This window comes from Dermochelys coriacea, chromosome 25 (genome assembly GCF_009764565.3).
Source record: "Dermochelys coriacea isolate rDerCor1 chromosome 25, rDerCor1.pri.v4, whole genome shotgun sequence".
NCBI classification, from domain to species: Eukaryota; Metazoa; Chordata; order Testudines; family Dermochelyidae; genus Dermochelys; species Dermochelys coriacea.
The window spans coordinates 6,195,782-6,212,828 of NC_050092.1; the positions used below are offsets into that span (position 1 = coordinate 6,195,782).

A 17,047-nucleotide genomic window follows, 5' to 3' on the forward strand; every position below is an offset into this window, starting at 1 on the left:
TTGTCACCTTTCCAAGATCTCTTGTAGGTTTATTGCTTTCCTTTGTCTTTTTTTCAAATCTCAGCTTAAAACATTTCTCTCCCTCGCCTATTTGTTTTACTACCCCTCTGTGGCTTGCCCCACTACCCTTTCTTCCCGGAATGTCCCTATGGTCTGACGGCTCTTTTGAAAGCAGCGAGGGGCTCTTGGAGCCGAACGGCAAAGCCGCTGTGAAGAAACCTATGAGCGGCAGTGCTGGGGAGAGGTCTAATTAGGGAGGCCAACCTGGCTGAACGCTGGAGATGGCCCCAAATATGGAAATCCTGTCAGGCTGGGTCTCTGTGCCCAGGAGGGAACTTGCAGAGGCATGGAGCTGGCTAGTCGCACAAGAAGTAGAGCGGAAGAAGGATTTATTATTTTTTAAACGCCTTGAGTGGCATGGGAAGTAACAGCTTGATGAAGACAGAGCTTTCTTATCTCACTGAACTGCCAAGCCCAGAGGAGAAACACAGCCATTTCAGAGAAGCCGGCACTTCCCCTCTTGTAGTAGGGGTTTGTTGAGCAATGACAGTGCGGCTGGTGCTGTACAAATAGGAGGGAAATGCAATAGACTGCAGTTTCCTCGGGGTAGCTAAATACAGCTAAGATTTCTCCATTCCATCTTCCATTTGCCTGTAACATAGTCCTCTCTCCCGCACGTGTGTATGGATAGGAGTTCTATTAAAACCAAATCCTTACATGTGTGTGTGTGTGAGAGATATATTACACACACAGAGTAAAGTCTCTCCCTATCTGGGCCAGGTTCTGCTCTCAGCTACGCCAGTGCAAATCTGCAACAAGGAGACGAATGTCCACGGATTTGCTCCACGTTCACACTGCTGTAAACGAGAACAGAATTTGACCCCGTCTATCTAGCAGGTAGATCTTCCCAGCAGCGACTGAGCGTGTGCTGTGAACAGCATGGTCTAGCATATACAGCAGTGTACATGGAGGGAAAACACGTGGGTTTGATTCCTGGCTTTGCTACCTTCTAGCTGTGTTATGGTGCAAGTTGCTTACCTCAGTTTCCCCACCTTGAAATGGGGAGGCACAACATCACCTGCCTCAGAGAGAGGTTTAGTGAGTATTTGTAAAGCTCTTTGGGCTCCTCTGATGAGAGATACTATTTCTTAGCTCCTACACATTAGGCACATAAGCTATTCAACCCACTTCCCAATGTAATGCCTGCAGATCCCTGGGCATCATTCTTCTGCTCTGCCCAGGATATCCCTTAAGGGATCAAAGATGAGAGGCAGTGCACTCTGGGACTGAACCACTCCTTAGGCCTGGTGCAGGAAACCAAGCTGGATACCCTCCCCCAGGGGCAGGACTTGGAGCAATGCCACTTTTAGGCTACTGACATGATTAAAGGAGAGAAACATACAAGGCTGTTGTAGCCCACCCAGCAGCCAAGATAGCGAAGCAAAGCAATGCTTCCCAAACTGCAGCTCCACTAGATCCCCTGAGCCTGTCCTGAGGGGGGCTGATCACATTTTTCTTGGGGACTTAGAACTCCCAAACAAATCCACGTGCTGCAGAAACAGACAATCACTAACTGGATCCTGTCCATGAGACAGGACGAGACCCCGGGCCTTTCCATTCCGAAGACACAAGCCTCCACCACCGCCTTTGCCAAAGGAGATCTCGGAGTGTGCAGCAGTAACAGGTCTCTGAGGCTACCTATCAGCCAGCCACTAGTAGACAAGAGCACACCATCGCAGACATGCAGGGCTTTGCTGCAACTGTGCCCCTAGTCAGCTGACATTGCTTATATCACACACCTGAACGGGTGTGTTCTGGGTGCACTTGCAATCCTGGGCGTCAATCCTTGCAGAAGCATTTCCTTTGTCTATAAATGTAAACTGTATCGAAACACTTGAAAACCAGCCTCCCACAAAACTCAACCGATAAAGCCCAGAAGTCAAAAAAATCAGTGCTCCTAACACAGCCAGCCAGAGCCAGGGTTGTCACCTTTCTGAGATCTCTTGTAGGTTTATTGCTTTCCTTTGTCCTTTCTTCAAATCTCAGCTTAAAACATTTCTCTCCCTCGCCTATTTGTTTTGCTACCCCTCTGTGGCTTGCCCCACTACCCTTTCTTCATTACACAATGTCTTTGCACTGTGGCGGTCTGTAATTAATTCACAGTAACACGTTGCATTTCAATAGCTCTTTTCATACAAGCATCTCAAAGTGCTTTACACACATTCATTAAGACTCACAGCCCTCCTAGGACAGGGGTAGAGAAGTATTATCCTCTCCCTATTAAAAACGTAGCATCAGTGATTAATCAAGGGGCTGGTTGGTACAAGAGCAGTGAGTGGAGAAGCACAAAAAGGCAGTTAGAGTGGTTAGCCAATTGGACAAGAATATGTATGTAACCCTTCTGCCCATCAGAGTTGACAGCAACAAGGGCCAGGTTCAGTATCTAGGGGGTCCATTCCAATAACACAATGCAAAACCGGCTCGAGCCCCTACCCAGTGACCTGGGACAAATATATACCACCCCCACTGGGTGCCTCCAAGAGGCAATACTTCCCCTCTCGCAAGCACATAGTCTGAGTGTAGCAAAAAGCCTTTTAATAACAGAGAGAAACAATGTGGCATTATGTTGGGGAAACACCACCAACAGGATTCATAACACAACCCAGGAGCAAAAAAACCCACCCCAAGCAAATTGGGGCATGCCCTTTCCCTTTGGTTCTTGAGTCCAGCAACCCAAAATCACCCAAAGTCCCAAAAGTCTCTGTTCCTGGTCAGGGCAGCCCCAGAGTTTGAAAGTTTATCTGCAGAGTTTTACCTCCCAACTTGGGTGGAGATGGGGGGCGGGGTTAAGGGGCACCTTACGTGGTCCAAAGCTGATTGCCCCACCTCTCCATAGGGCTCCGCTCTGCCAGCCACCCCCATGAGCTGCTCCAGGCATCCGACAAACTGCCGCTCTGCTCTGCCAGCTGTCCCACAAACTGCTCTGCCATATCTTCAGGCTCCCCCACTACTTAACGCAACACTCAGTGATTTCAGCTCTTAGTAAGCTTACCTCTTTTGTGGAGCCTCAGTGCTGGTGCACCATTAGCCCAAAGTGAATTCAGCTCAGCAGCCTATAACTAGACTCCTAATGGAATCAAAATTAGCTCTGACATTCCACAGGGGAGAGAAGAGACAGTGCAATTAGCACGTAAGCCCTCACCAGGGGACCCATACCACCAAGTATTAATACCTATCCCCAGCTTCTCTCCCTTCACTCAGTTTTGGAACCCATGACCCTTGCTTAGTGACTGCTGCTTAGTTGATGGTGAGTCCCTCCATCATAACAAAAGGCCGAGTACAGTTCCACTGTCCTTGATTCACATAATCAGGATAATAACAGTTTATTCCTGCCCCAATAACATAGAAACTGGGGCTCCTACAGCAGCCAAAGTGACCATCTAGGCAGGGTGGGTGTGCCTATGCAAATGAGATCAGCCCCTGAAGTTCTTTTCCACAACCCACCATGACTCGCCACCAGATGTCAGGGTAGAGCTCATCCTGACTCTGTTTACATGTATGACACCACAGAGCAAGTACTATTACATCCATTGTAAAGGCAGGGAAACTGAGACACACAGTGAAATGACTTGCCCCAGGTCACACAGTGAACCAACGGCAGAGCTGGGCGTGGAATCAAGGATATTTCCCTGCTCAGCCACAATGCTGCTCTGGGTCACTTTAACTCTCTAAAGAGATTTGGTATACAGGCTGATAGCAGATGCTATAGAAAATTCAAGTCACCAGGACAGCATCAGGTCCTTGATAGGTACATATGTAAAGTCACTGCAAATATTAAAGAATCCAGTTCAAGACATTGGCGCTAATATTCAAAGTCCTCCATAGGACTGGCCCTTGGGAGGCGAGAGATCACTTTCCTCTCATGCTACAGCCTCCCATGGCAGCTATGATCCAGTAAAATGACACCATCAACTACTCCCAAATTTTACGAGACAGAACTTGCTTAGCGACTGGACCAAGACAGTCACTGGTGACCATGAGAGTGCACAACATTCGGAGCATCACCCAGCTGAATCCAAAGGCTACACCAGACACACTACTATCAACGCTGCCAACTGGGAAGAATTGTCGAGAGACAAATACAAGTTTCAGACAATTGAAATAGCAAGGACATGCTCAGTTACAACAGTGAGGGTGGGCACAATATAAAAACCCAAACAGATCGAAAGTCAGTGGCAGTATAGCTCATCGCTGCGCCAATATTCCAGTCTGTTCGCAACGGTCTGTTCATTTCGCCCCGTCTTCCCCTGCCTCAAAAAAAAAAAGCGACTTCCTGAAATAGACAAGTGTCTCAGCACACTGCTCTGAGCAATGAGACAGGCTCAGAGAACATGCCACAAACTCCCACAGACAGATTGGGGAGTGCTGGATTGAGCAGGAGTTATTCACAGGCCAATGAAAAATAGATTAGAAGAGGCCACGTTGATTCCAATAGGATCGATTTCCAGTCTTTAAATACCGAGCGCAAATACATCCAGATGCCCTTGTCCTTCTGTGCAATCAGCTTTCAAATTAAATGTTTAATTCAGGCCTGTAACATGGCTTAGAGGGGGGACAGCAGTGATTAATTATGCGGCCTCAGAGCAATAGATACATCACTAATAAAGCCAGACGTCTCCAAGCAAATTTTAAAAATGCCTTTTCCGGTTTCAATATCTCCATAAGCTTAATATAAGAATGGCCATGCTGGGTCAGACCAATGGTCCATCTAGCCCAGTATCTTGCCTCTGACAGCGGACAATGCCAAATGCGTTAGAGGGAATTAACAGAACAGGGCAATCTTGAGTGATCCATCTCCTGTCATCCAGTCCCAGCTTCTGGCACTCAGAGGTTTCGGGACAGACAGAGCATGGGGCTGCATCCCTAAACATCTTGGTCAATAGCCATTGATGGACCTATCCTCCATGAACTGATACAATTCTTTTTTGAACCCTGTTATATGTTTGGCCTTCGCAAAAGCTCTGGCAATGAGTTCCACAGGTTGACTGTGTGAAGTAGTACTTCCTTATATTAGTTTTAAGCCTGATGCCTATTAATTTCATTGGGTGACCCCTGGTTCTTGTGTTATGTGAAGGGGTTGTGATGGGTTGGATCACAGAAACCCTCTTGTGGCTGCCAACTGATGTGCCAAGACTACTTCTGCCCCTGCTTTCCCTGCCAGCTTGGGACTCCAGAACCCTGCCTGGTTGTGCCAGACACACTTGCAGCCACAAACACAGACCCAGATCTGAACCACTTCTCACAAACTGCAAGCTTATCTGAAAGCAGCGTAAGAAGTGTTCCTGTCTCCAACACTCAGATGCCCAATGAGGTCCAAATCCCAAATAAATCAGTTTTACCCTGTATAAATCTGATACAGGGTAAACTCATAAATTATTCGCCCTCTATAACACTGATAGAGAGATATGCACAGCTGTTTGCCCTCCCTTCCCCAGGTATTAATACATACTCTGGGTTAATAAATAAGTAAAAAGTGTTTTTATTAAATACAAAAAGTAGGATTTAAGTGGTTCCAAGTAGTAACAGACAGAACAAAGTGAATTACCAAGCAAAATAAAACAAAACACGCAAGTCTATCCTAATACAGTAAGAAAACTGAATACAGATAAAACCTCACCCTCAGATGTTTCAATAAGCTTCTATCACAGACTGGACACAATCCTTTCCCCTGGTACAGCCCTTGTTCCAGCTCAGGTGGTAGCTAGGGGATTTCTCATGATTGCAGCCCCCTTTGGTCTGTTCTACCATCTTATATGGCTTTGCACAAGGTGGGAATCTTTTGTCCCCACCCCGCCTTCTAAATGGAAAAACACCAGGTTTAAGATGGTCACATGTCCTGTGAGACCCCAAGCCTTCATTCCTCCCAGCCTGACTCACAGGCAGGCCTGCCTGCAAACTGAGCCATCCACAGTCAATTGTCCTGGCTGATGGGAGCCATCAAGATTCCAAACCACCATTAATGGCCCATACTTTGTGTAATTACAATAGGCCCTCAGAGTTATATTTCATATTTCTAGTTTCAGATACAAGAATGATACATACATACAAGTAGGATGACCACACTCAATAGATTATAAGCTTTGTAATGATACCTTACAAAAGACTTTTTGCATGAAGAATATTCCAGTTACATTATATTCACACTCATTAGCATATTTTCATAACATCATATAGAGTGCAACGTCACAGGGGTAAATAACACTTCCCTATTCACTTTCTCCACATCATTCGTGATTTTATAGACCTTTATCATATCCCCCCTTTGTTGTCCCTTTTCTAAACTGAATGATCCTAGTCTTTATAATCTCTCCTCATTCGGAAGCTGTTCGATCCCCCTACACTTTTGCTGCTCTTCTCCGTACGTTTTCCAATTCTAGTATTTCTTTTTTGAGATGGGGCGACCAGAACTGCATGCACCGTTCAAGGCATCGTGGATTTACATAGTGGCATAATGGTATTTTCTGTCTTATTATCTATCCCTTTCCTAATGGCGCCTAATGTTCTGTTCACTTTTTTGACTGCCGCTGAGCACTGAGCAGACCTTTTCAAAGAACCTTCTACGAAGACTCCAAGATCTCTTTCTTGAGTGGCAACAGGATAACGGAGAACAGCGCTAGTGCTTTACCCAATGAAAACTTGTAGGGGGTCTGCTTGGACTCTGTGGCTGGGAAGTAGAGACCTACCATGACTGGGCCCCAAGAACCTCCTGAGAGATGCGAGGCACTCCCAATAAGAGCTGAGGCGCACTTTGCGGGATGCATAAGGTTGTAGGAAGCTCAGCCCACTCACTGGAAAGCCTGGGAAAGGCCCACAGACTTTCCAACCCATAGCACAGGAAATTCTTGACTTAATTTTGAGGCTGAGTCAATTCTGCTCTCGGCTACTTTGAAGCCAGCTGAGTTGCACGAGCATTAATGGGAGAAGAATTTTGGCTCACTGAACTTAACTTACTCATTGCTGCCATCCCAAGCGTTCAGAAATCCTGAATCATCCCCTAAAAAGGTCATGGGATTGGCTTAAAATCTTGAGGTTTTTTGTTTTAAGAAGAAACAACAAATTTGGGGCCCTTTCTATTTGTCTTCCGGTTTTTGAGCCTGCTGGTCGCGCTCACGTCACAGGTTTCAAGCTTTTCTCTGCAACCACTATGGCTGCAGTTTAACTTTTTTGTTTTTAAAAGGAAAGCAGAGATTCTCCTGCAATCTTATAGGGCTTTAAGACAGACTTCAAACATCCTGAGATCTGCAGTAAGAACATAATAGTTGGCCACATGTGAAAAATTCCCTGCATTCCAATATATTGGAACCCCAGAGCCAACCCCTGACTCTTTGGTGCAGTCTGGATCTAAAATTCATCTCTCTGTGCCATCTCTTTTCCAATGGCAGTTTCTCCCTCACCCCCCCAGGTCTTAATGAGCACCATAGAAATGACTATGAATACATAAATTAGATTAAATTAAATCAAATCCATCAAGAGGCTGTCAAACTGGCAGCTTCCTATCGTGTTTTTAACTATCCTTATACAATCGTATTGAAGGACATAGTTGACATTTCTTGTATTGAATTCAACTTTACCCTCATTTTATACAGCGTAACTGAAGCACAGAGAGGTTAAGTAACTGGCCCAAGGTGATAAAAGAAAGGTAGTAGCAGACACAGGAATAGAACCCAAGTGTTCTGTCTCCCAGTCCTGTGCTTTGCCCACTGGACCACAATGCACAAAATGTGTGATCACAAAATGGCCACAGTAAGTCACAACTGAAAAAGGAGAGGGTCAAAGTAGCTTCATTTTTAAGGCCAACAATAGAAGCCGGCATTTCAGCTTTAAAGACGAGCTAGTGTCTCATGGAAAGAAGGTTCTGTCTAGGGGCAATTCTGTTTTCTGGGTGGTTGTTTGGTATCTTTTTACTCCCTTTGACTTTTATTAATAGAAACATTCATAGGAAAATGGGATTTCCCTTTCTTAAGAGGTTATTCTCTTCTATTGCTTCTTTCTCCCGAGATCAGACAAGGGAGGACCAGAAATGGCTCCCTTGATTCATTCACAAGGGAATTCCCAAACTGGATGAGATTAATGGGCCGGCACGTCCAACAGCCTTTCTCTAACAAGGCAGAATTCCAGATAAGCCAGAGGAGGGTTAAGACTCTCACACTCACAACAATGACCAATCCACAAAATTGTGTAGTGGATCCAAACTTTTCCAAAGCCCCAGGCTATTCAGATCTACCCACAATGCTCCTAATTTGGCAATTCTGAATTACATTTTGGAGGAGACTGGTGTCAGTTTATGCCTATCCATCAGAGCGCCCATGAGGGTGGAGCTCAGATGGGAGCATACACAAGCTACTGTGGGGGCACAGCACTGGTCTTGAGGTGCGGGCAGTGGGACTGTGGGGTTTCCACCGCTCAAGGAAGAGGTGCCAGAGCGGGTGCGGGCACCCTAGGAGTGTGCCTGAGAGGCCAGGATTAGAGACGCCTGGAAGCTGCTCAGAGCCATTTGGCTTAGAAGGGAGGCTCCAAAGGCTGGGTCCAATACATCTACCTGAGACTGTTCACTAGGGGAGACTAAGCCAGAGCTAGAACAGGGGGGAAACGGAGAGATTCAGTGACACGTTCCAGGGCACACGGGGAGTCTGCAGAGGAGCCAGGAGCTGAGCCCATGTTCTCCAAGCCCCAGTCCAGTGCCTGAACCACAAGACCATCCCCGCTCCCACTTGTCCAGAACCCACCACAGCAAACAACACGCCACTGATACAATCAGAGGGAAACCACGTCCACGCCCTGCCACTCGGGTGTCAGACCAGCACGCGGGGGAAACAGGGACTTGGGCATCCATTCACCCCACCCCGTCACTCAGTCCTGCTTTCCTAAGGCTTTTTAACATGCCTCCGGCGCATCTCCTTGGAGCCCCCCTCAGTGAGCATCGCCGTTGGATCTTAAAGGCAGGGGGTCCTGCTCTGCATGAGGAAGGAATTCCCTGGAATTCCCCAGGGAGGAATTTCCTGTCCTCCCTCATCTGCCCAAAGCTGCCTCGCCCCCTTCCCCCATCCCCGTGTGCCCCGGGCCCAAAGAATGACCTCGGAAGCACAAGCCCAAGTGCTCAGTGCAGACACTTGAAATGAAGCCACGTGAGGTTTGGCCAACAGCCGTGACTCCCCCAGAGGAGGCGTGACGGGACGGACCGTACGAGCTCCCCCGTGACTAGAGATGGCGGCAGCTGGGCAAGGACCACACTATGGGCCATGGCTTGTAACAAGATCTGCTCATCTTCTGAGTGCCTGGCAGGATGGCTCAGGAAACTGCCTGGCTGCAGATGGAGACGACAGGAGGCAGCATCTCCCTGCTGGCCACACAACCCACTCCCCTTCCCCAGAGCCAGCCTGCTTGGAGTCCCATATGGACTCAGCCAGGCCTGAAGGAAGGCAGGGGGAGGTCCCTTGGGGTCAGATCCCTCCACTCCCCAAGCCCCACAAGGAAAAAGCAACTCAGCTCCAGACTTCTCCTTCCCTTCTCATCCCCCAGATGAGAGTGGACTCGTGCTCCCCTCCCCAGCGTCAGCATGGGTGTTCTTCAAACCTCCAGCCCTTTCTGCCCCACCTCCAGTGTTTCAGGACTTGGAAAAATCTTCCCACAACAGGAGGGCAGAGGCTGTTTCAAACTTTATTTGGTCCAACAGGGCTAGGGACGGGCACCTCCCAGAGCCAGTGGGTTTACAAAATTTCAGGCTGCTTTTTTCCCCTGGAGGGATGACATCAAACTTTTAATCCCCCTGCTCCCCACGCCCTGATAACAGCATCCTTGTATTAAAAAACAACAACCGACAGACAAAAATCCAAGCACCAAAAAAGAAAAGGAGGACTTGTGGCACCTTAGAGACTAACAAATTTATTTGAACATAAGCTTTCGTGAGCTACAGCTCACTTCATCGGATGCATTCGGTGGAAAATACAGTGGGGAGATTTATATACACACACAGAGAACATGAAACAATGGGTTTTATCATACACACTGTAAGGAGAATGAACACTTAAGATGAGCTATTACCAGTGGGGGGGGGAAGAGGAAAACCTTTTATGGTGATAATCAAGGTGGGCCATTTCCAGCAGTTAACAAGAACGTCTGAAGAACAGTGGGGGGTGGGGTGGGGGGGAGAAATAACATGGGGAAATAGTTTTACTTTGTGTAATGACCCATCCACTCCCAGTCTCTATTCAAGCCTCAGTTAATTGTATCCAGTTTGCAAATTAATTCCAATTCAGCAGTCTCTCGCTGGAGTCTGTTTTTGAAGTTTTTTTGTTGAGGGATAGCCACTCTCAGGTCTCAGAGTAGCAGCCGTATTAGTCTGTATTCGCAAAAAAGAAAAGGAGTACTTGTGGCACCTTAGAGACTATCAAATTTATTTGAGTAATCGAGTGACCGGAGAGATTGAAGTGTTCTCTGACTGGTTTTTGAATGTTATAATTCTTGACATATGATTTGTGTCCATTTATTCTTTTACGTAGAGACTGTCCAGTTTGGCCAATGTACGTGGCAGAGGAGCATTGCTGGCACATGATGGCATATATCACATTGGTAGACGCACAGGTGAACGAGCCTCTGATAGTGTGGCTGATGTGATTAGGCCCTATGATGGTGTCCCCTGAATAGATATGTGGACAGAGTTGGCAACGGGCTTTGTTGCAAGAATAGGTTCCTGGGTTAGTGGTTCTGTTGTGTGGTGTGTGGTTGCTGGTGAGTATTTGCTTCAGGTTGGGGGGCTGTCTGTAAGCAAGGACTGGCCTGTCTCCCAAGCACCAAAAACTCACCCAAAGCAGACAACAAATGTGTGTGCTCTTGGATAGACCTAGAATGCCCCTGAACTAGGCTGGCAGAGATGGGTTTCATATGCTAGCAACGTATGTGTGGCCATGTGTCACGGAGTCCCCGGGCGATGCTCTGGAACTGCTCCCTACGAAGCCAGTCAGGACTCTGTGGGGAGTCTCCTTTCTATGAGCAGCCTGTCTGCAGGACACACAGATCACACAGCTTCCACCTTCCTGGGTCTGACCTCGGAGCATTTAGCATCCTCTGCTCCTCCGTGCGCTTCCCACAGCCAGTCCATCCAGGCGGGGTCCTGGGGAAGCCAGAGGGTCCTGCCCCCCAACTCCGCAGTCAGACATGACTCTCAGCCAGCCAGTAAAACCGAGGTTTATTAGATGCAAGAACATGGTCTAACACAGAGCTTGTAGGTGCAGAGAACAAGACCCTTCAGCCGGGTCCATTCTGGGGGGCAGTGAGCCAGACAACCCCATCTGCACTTCACTCCATGTCCCCAGCCAGCCCCAAACTGAAACTCTCTCCAGCCCCTTGTCCTCTGGGCTTTGTCCCTTTCCTGGGCCAGGAGGGCACCTGATTCCTTTGTTCTCCAACCCTTTAGCTCTCACCTTGCAGGGGGGAAGGGCCCAGGCCATCAGTTGCCAGGAAACAGGGTGTCGGCCATTCTCTGTGTCCAGACCCCTGCACACACCTGCCCTCTAGGGCTCTGCAAGGATGACGTACCCTTATCCCACCACCTAGATACTTAATAACTGCCTAGAGGAAACTGAGGCACACCCACACTATTCAGAGGAAACATTAAGAACAGTCCCACTTCGTCACACCACGTCTCCTTCTAGTGGCTGGCTCCAGCAACTATAACAGCCAGCTATATCAAAGCAAAGCAGCTATTTATTTAGCTCAAGGGATAAGGGATTTTTGGTGCATCAGGTCTAAGGTTCAATATCCATTGTGGTGTATGTAACCACAGTGCTATACATGGTTACCCTGTTATCTGTAGTCATTTATCCAGACGTGTTTCTCTTTCTCTCCTCCCTTTCGTTCAGCATCTGTCTGTCTCTCTCACTAGATTGGACTTTCACTCTGCCCCATTCTCTGCTTTTTCCCTTTCCCTCTAGGCTAGGGTGACCAGAAAGCCAGTGTGAAAAATCGGGACGGGGGTGGGGGCTAATAGGTGTCTATATAAGAAAAAGCTCCAAATATTGGGACTTTCCCTTTTAAATCAGGACATCTGGTCACCCTACCTAGGCTCCTCTTCTCACAGCCTCTCCTACGCGAAACACAATCCCACAACATAGGCGTTGACACTGAAACTAGGATCTTTGAGTGGAAGCATCCACCTAACTTTAAAATGTTTTGCAGAAGGGAGCAGACAGACTCTGGGCAGCAGGGAATTGGAAAGGGTTCAGAAAAGAGATACAAGAATGATTCGAGGGCTGGAAAACATGCCTTAGAGTGAAACACTTAAGCAACTCAGTCAATGTAGTTTACCCAAGAGAAGGTTAAGAGGGGACGTGAGGATGGTCTACAAGGACTCACATGGGGAAGAGATTTCTGGTACCAGACCATGCTTTAATCTAGCAGGAAAAGGCGTAATGAGAGGCTAAGAGTTGGAAGATGAAGCTAGACTTATTTCAGGCTCGAAATGAGGTGCAGATTTTGTTAGCAGCAGGGGGAATTAACGGCTGGAACCACTCTTCTAAGAACATGGTGGATTCTCCATCCCTGGAAGCCTTTCAAGCTAGCCTGGACGTCTTTCAAAAACTGAACAAAAAACACGCTACAGCTCAAAGAGAAGCTTTGGGTTTGATGCAGAAGCTTTGCTGGCCTGTCCTGTGCGGGAGGTCAGATACAATGACCCCAATGGTCCCTTCCGGCCTTAACATCTGACACCAACTCTCAGCTCACTTTCCGGACAAACTAGACTGGCCAAAGCCCTGGGGAAACACACTCCAGAGCACAATCCTGTCCTGCCCCCGTGGGAGGGGGCGAGATGAACTCAGCTCAGAGCAGCCAGAAGAGGAGGGGGCCTGGCGCACCGGGAAGGGCCGAGAGGGCTCATTTCGGACCACAGCCCGCTTGCATTTTAGAAGAGCGTGATGAGCCTCCTGCCCGCCGTGCTGAAGGGGGTCCCCTGGCAGCAGCGTCTGGGCGGGGAGGTGGGGGGCAGAGAGAGGAAGAGATGCCTCAAGCAGAGGCTGGGCCAGGAGTTGGAGGAGGGGAAGCAGAGAAGGGGCAGACCAGGGGCAGAGGAGGTGGGGGGGGGGGAAGAGCAGAGGAGAATCAGAAGAATGGGAGGGAGCAGGTGGATGGAGGGGTGGACAGAAAGGGGGGGCCGCGAGGGGGGACACCAGACCTGCTGCAATACCCAGCCATGCCCAGGTGGACACAGACCCCAAAGGCACAGGCTGTGCCCTGCTCTCACCCCCACACACTACCGGGGGGCAGCCGGTTGTTTTAACTCCATTCCCCCCCCCCCAGCCCGGCTCCGCAGCTGGTGCAAGCAGCGCCGGGCACCTGGGGCTTGGCTGGGGGGGCACCTCTCCAAGGCACCGGGCAAGACACCCCCAGCCGGCGCTTGGCCCTCAGGCCCGCATGCACCGCCCGCTTCCCAGCCCGCAGCGGGCACGGCGAGCCCCGGGCTCGCCAGCCGCCAGGACCTGCCGGTCTCCGCTCCGCCGGACCCCCGCCCCCAGATCCGGGCAGGACCCCCCCCCCCCCGCACTCACCGCAGCGGCTCGCCCGGGCTGCCCATCCCGCTCGCCGGGGCCGGGGGCTGGAGCTCGCCGGGAGGAGAGACGCCCGGATCCCCGCTGGCGCCGCGAGGGGATCCCCGGCCGCTCCCGGGGCCTCGGACGGAAGAGCGGCTGCGGCCCCCGGCCCAGGCGCTGCGGGAGGGTTCGGCGGCTCCCCGGCGCCGAGCCCGGCGAGCCCCGCCGGCCAGCACTTCGAAGGCGGGGTCAGGGACCCTGGCGAACGTCCCCAGCCGCCGCCGGGCGAGCGCAGGGAGGGGGCGGGCTGGCCGAGCGGTCCCCGGGCGGCGGGGGGCTGGATCGTCGCCGCCCGTCCTCCAGCCGGGGTCGCGGCAGCGGGGACCGCCGCCGTGGCTGGGAAAGCGGCGGCGGCCGCGGCTCGGGGCGCCAGGTCTCCAGCCGCCGCAGCAGGGGCTCGTTGTGGGAGACGTCGGGGAAAGCGCTGCCCGGGGCCACCCCTGCAAAGCGGCGCCTTCCCTGGCTGCTGGGCTGGGCAGACCCAGGCGAACAGAAACGCAGCGCAACGGATGGAAACCGCGGGGAGTCGGTGCAACAAGCCTGGTTTGTCCTCTTGCCCCCCTCCCCCGGCCGCTCCCCCGCGGGCATCTTTCTTGGGGCTGTTTGAGGCTGATTGCCTAAGCTCCTTCTTTGGGATCTCCCGATAAGCACTCAGCACTGAGATCACATCTTTCCCTGAGTGACCTCCAAGCACTTTACAAACGTGCGGCAGGGTCATTACAGATGAGGAAAGGGAGGCATGCAGAGTTTAAGGGATTTGCCCAAGTTTATATGGCGGCTCAGTGGCAGAGCCAGGCAACCGAGCTCACCGCTGCGGACTGCCAAGCCAATGCCAGGTCTATTCAACCACCCTACCTCCTGCTCCAGCAGCACTTAATAAGCATCTGCACTGGGGCAATGTCCCTCCAACCCCAGTCCCCCCTCCACTCACACTGGACAATTCTGGATTCATTAGTCAATGTCTGTAAAGCACAGACTCCAGAGATTAAAAAGACTAGTTAGACCAGCCAGCCTTGCTCCACTGCGCCTGCTTGCGCATTTATCAGTGTTTGGGCCAGGGGAGTTTTCAAGGTGCCAAGCCCTAGGGCTTCTGCTGCTTCCCTGGGGAGATCTGGCGGAGGACACAAAGCGCTATGTTAAATAGTTCTGCAGCATCAATCCAAAGCATTGCAGCTTGTGAGAGCCCGGAGCAGTTAGCTTGCACTGTCTAGCTCCCAAAGGGCAGGATCCCTGGAGCAGGCCTCAGCTGTCTGATGCCGGGGGTGAGCTCCTGTCTGGGGATCGCTAAACTGACAGGTTTCAGAGTAGCAGCCGTGTTAGTCTGTATCCACAAAAAGAAAAGGAGGACTTGTGGCACCTTAGAGACTGACACATTTATTTGAGCATAAGCTTTCGTGAACATCCGATGAAGTGAGCTGTAGCTCACGAAAGCTTATGCTCAAATAAATGTGTTAGACTCTAAGGTGCCACAAGTTCTCCTGTTCTTTAAACTGACAGGTGTCCCAATGGATGGAGCTTCACACATGCCTGTTGGCCACCTCTCTCCTTGCCTGGCTTAGGTCCGTGGCTGCAGTACTGGCCTTTGGGGATGGCATTCTTAGGCACTTACTTCTCCCCATGCAGTGCACAGGGAGCCTAGGGGCCTAAGTGGGCTTTGTGAGTCACTGTCTGATTCCCAGACTCGTGGCCAGTAGACCCTACGTGCTCTCACTGCTCTTGCCCCATTACGGCAGAATTCTGCCGTGGGAACTGTCAGGTGTTATTATTATTCTTTGGGTGCCATGGTTTCTACTCGCCCGTCCTGTCACCCAGCCCTGCCCCTGTGCTGGTGGAGAATCATGTCCTGCTCTTTTGACACTCAGACAGTGTTCCTTTGCCTTGGGACATGGCTTTATAATTTCACTGGAAAAACAAAACAGTCCAAAGTCATTTCTTTTTGTTTTCCTTTTCCCCCCAGATCTCCTACTCCTCTTGATTTGCAGGTAAAACAGGGGTTGTTTAGATACGTGTGTGTGGGGGGGGGGTTAAATTGTATTTCAGACAATACCATGACAAAAACAGTAGAACCCGTGAAAGCAGAAGATACCTACTTTACTTGAGACATGTTTTAAAAGGGCCATATGTGTAGTAGGAGCTGGACTAGCCCAAGGCTGCTGTCGAGAATCACATTTCATTTCAATTCCCCGGGATGAAAAGGTGACAGTGGCTAATTTGAATCTAGTCATTAAGACCCTGTTTTAAAACTCCAAGTCAATGAAGCTCTTTTCGCTTCTCCAGCCTGTGGGCCTGAGTTTGTTGTTAGTAATCCGGAGACAGGGAAATTGCTTTCCACCATAAAGCCCGCACTTTCTTTGCCAGAGGCAAAACACGGATGTGATTTTTCCTGCTGGAAGAGGTTTCTATGCCTGCTGGATGTGTGATGGACAGGCCTCCCAGAAGAGAACAGCTTAGCACAGCTCCTGTGGGCTAGGATGGGACTGGGACAGGCAGCTGACTGACAGTTGGAGGGGCCACTGCAGTCCCGGTACAGTGGTGGATCCCATTCTCTAGGACATGTGTTAGCATATTTTGTATGAGGGAAAACGGAGGCACCAAGACATATGATCAGCCCAAGATCACAAAGGAGGCAAGTTGCAGAGTTGGGAATAGAATCTACAACTCCTTAGGCTGAGCCCTTTGCTCTGCCTGTTAGACACACTGCCTTTCCTTGGGGAAGAGATCCTCACCTGTATAAATTCTGGGATGAAGGGACCCCCTCACCACCCATCACTCTGTCCTGGGGCCATGTTCTCTCTCATTGATATTCAGTGGCAAACTGTCAAAATGACTGGATCCTGCAAGTCTTTGGTGCAAACCTTAATGTTCTAACACAGAGCATGTGCACAGTTTTCAGATGCAGCCCTCTAGCACTCTGCTTGCAGCTTAGATTGGTTTCCCTGTAACCCTTAATAAAATAACTGAACAAATATTACGAGACCATAAATCAGCGAACAGCAACGGAGTCACTGCTCAGGAATAAACAGCTCAGAGTAGAAAGTCTAGATCTCACTTGACCAGTCGGATTGCTTGTTCAGAGGGAATTGCAAAATTAGTGGGGGAGGGGATGTTTTCTATCTGGATTTTAGTAAAGCAGGTGACACAGGGACTCATAAAATTGCACTCTTCAATGAACTCAAATTGGCTTGGATAGATGGCCTGCCTAAGGAACCTTAAACAAAGGATAAACAGGCTCGTGTTGCATCTGAGGGAGATGTCTTGTAGGGAACTGCAAGGAGTGGGGTTGGGGAGAAATATCCCTTCATTACTGATCTGGAAGATGGGGCGAGATAAACAGCATATTAAAGGAACACACTGACAATGCTAAATGAGGAGAAATTGCAAACACCAGTGGGAATAAAGAATTA

The 17,047-nt window shown here is 49.9% G+C and overlaps 1 protein-coding gene across 3 annotated transcripts in view; it reads right to left on the reverse strand.

The window, feature by feature from the left end:
• The window catches only part of LINGO3 (leucine rich repeat and Ig domain containing 3), a 108,688-nt gene extending 94,544 nt beyond the window's left edge, over positions 1-14,144 (reverse strand). For all 3 annotated transcript variants that reach the window (XM_043502683.1, XM_038383592.2, XM_043502682.1), the window contains exon 1: positions 13,602-14,144. The gene's annotated coding sequence lies outside the window, so the exon portion shown is untranslated. The remainder of the gene's footprint in view (positions 1-13,601) is intronic.
• Positions 14,145-17,047: the final 2,903 nt, after the last annotated feature.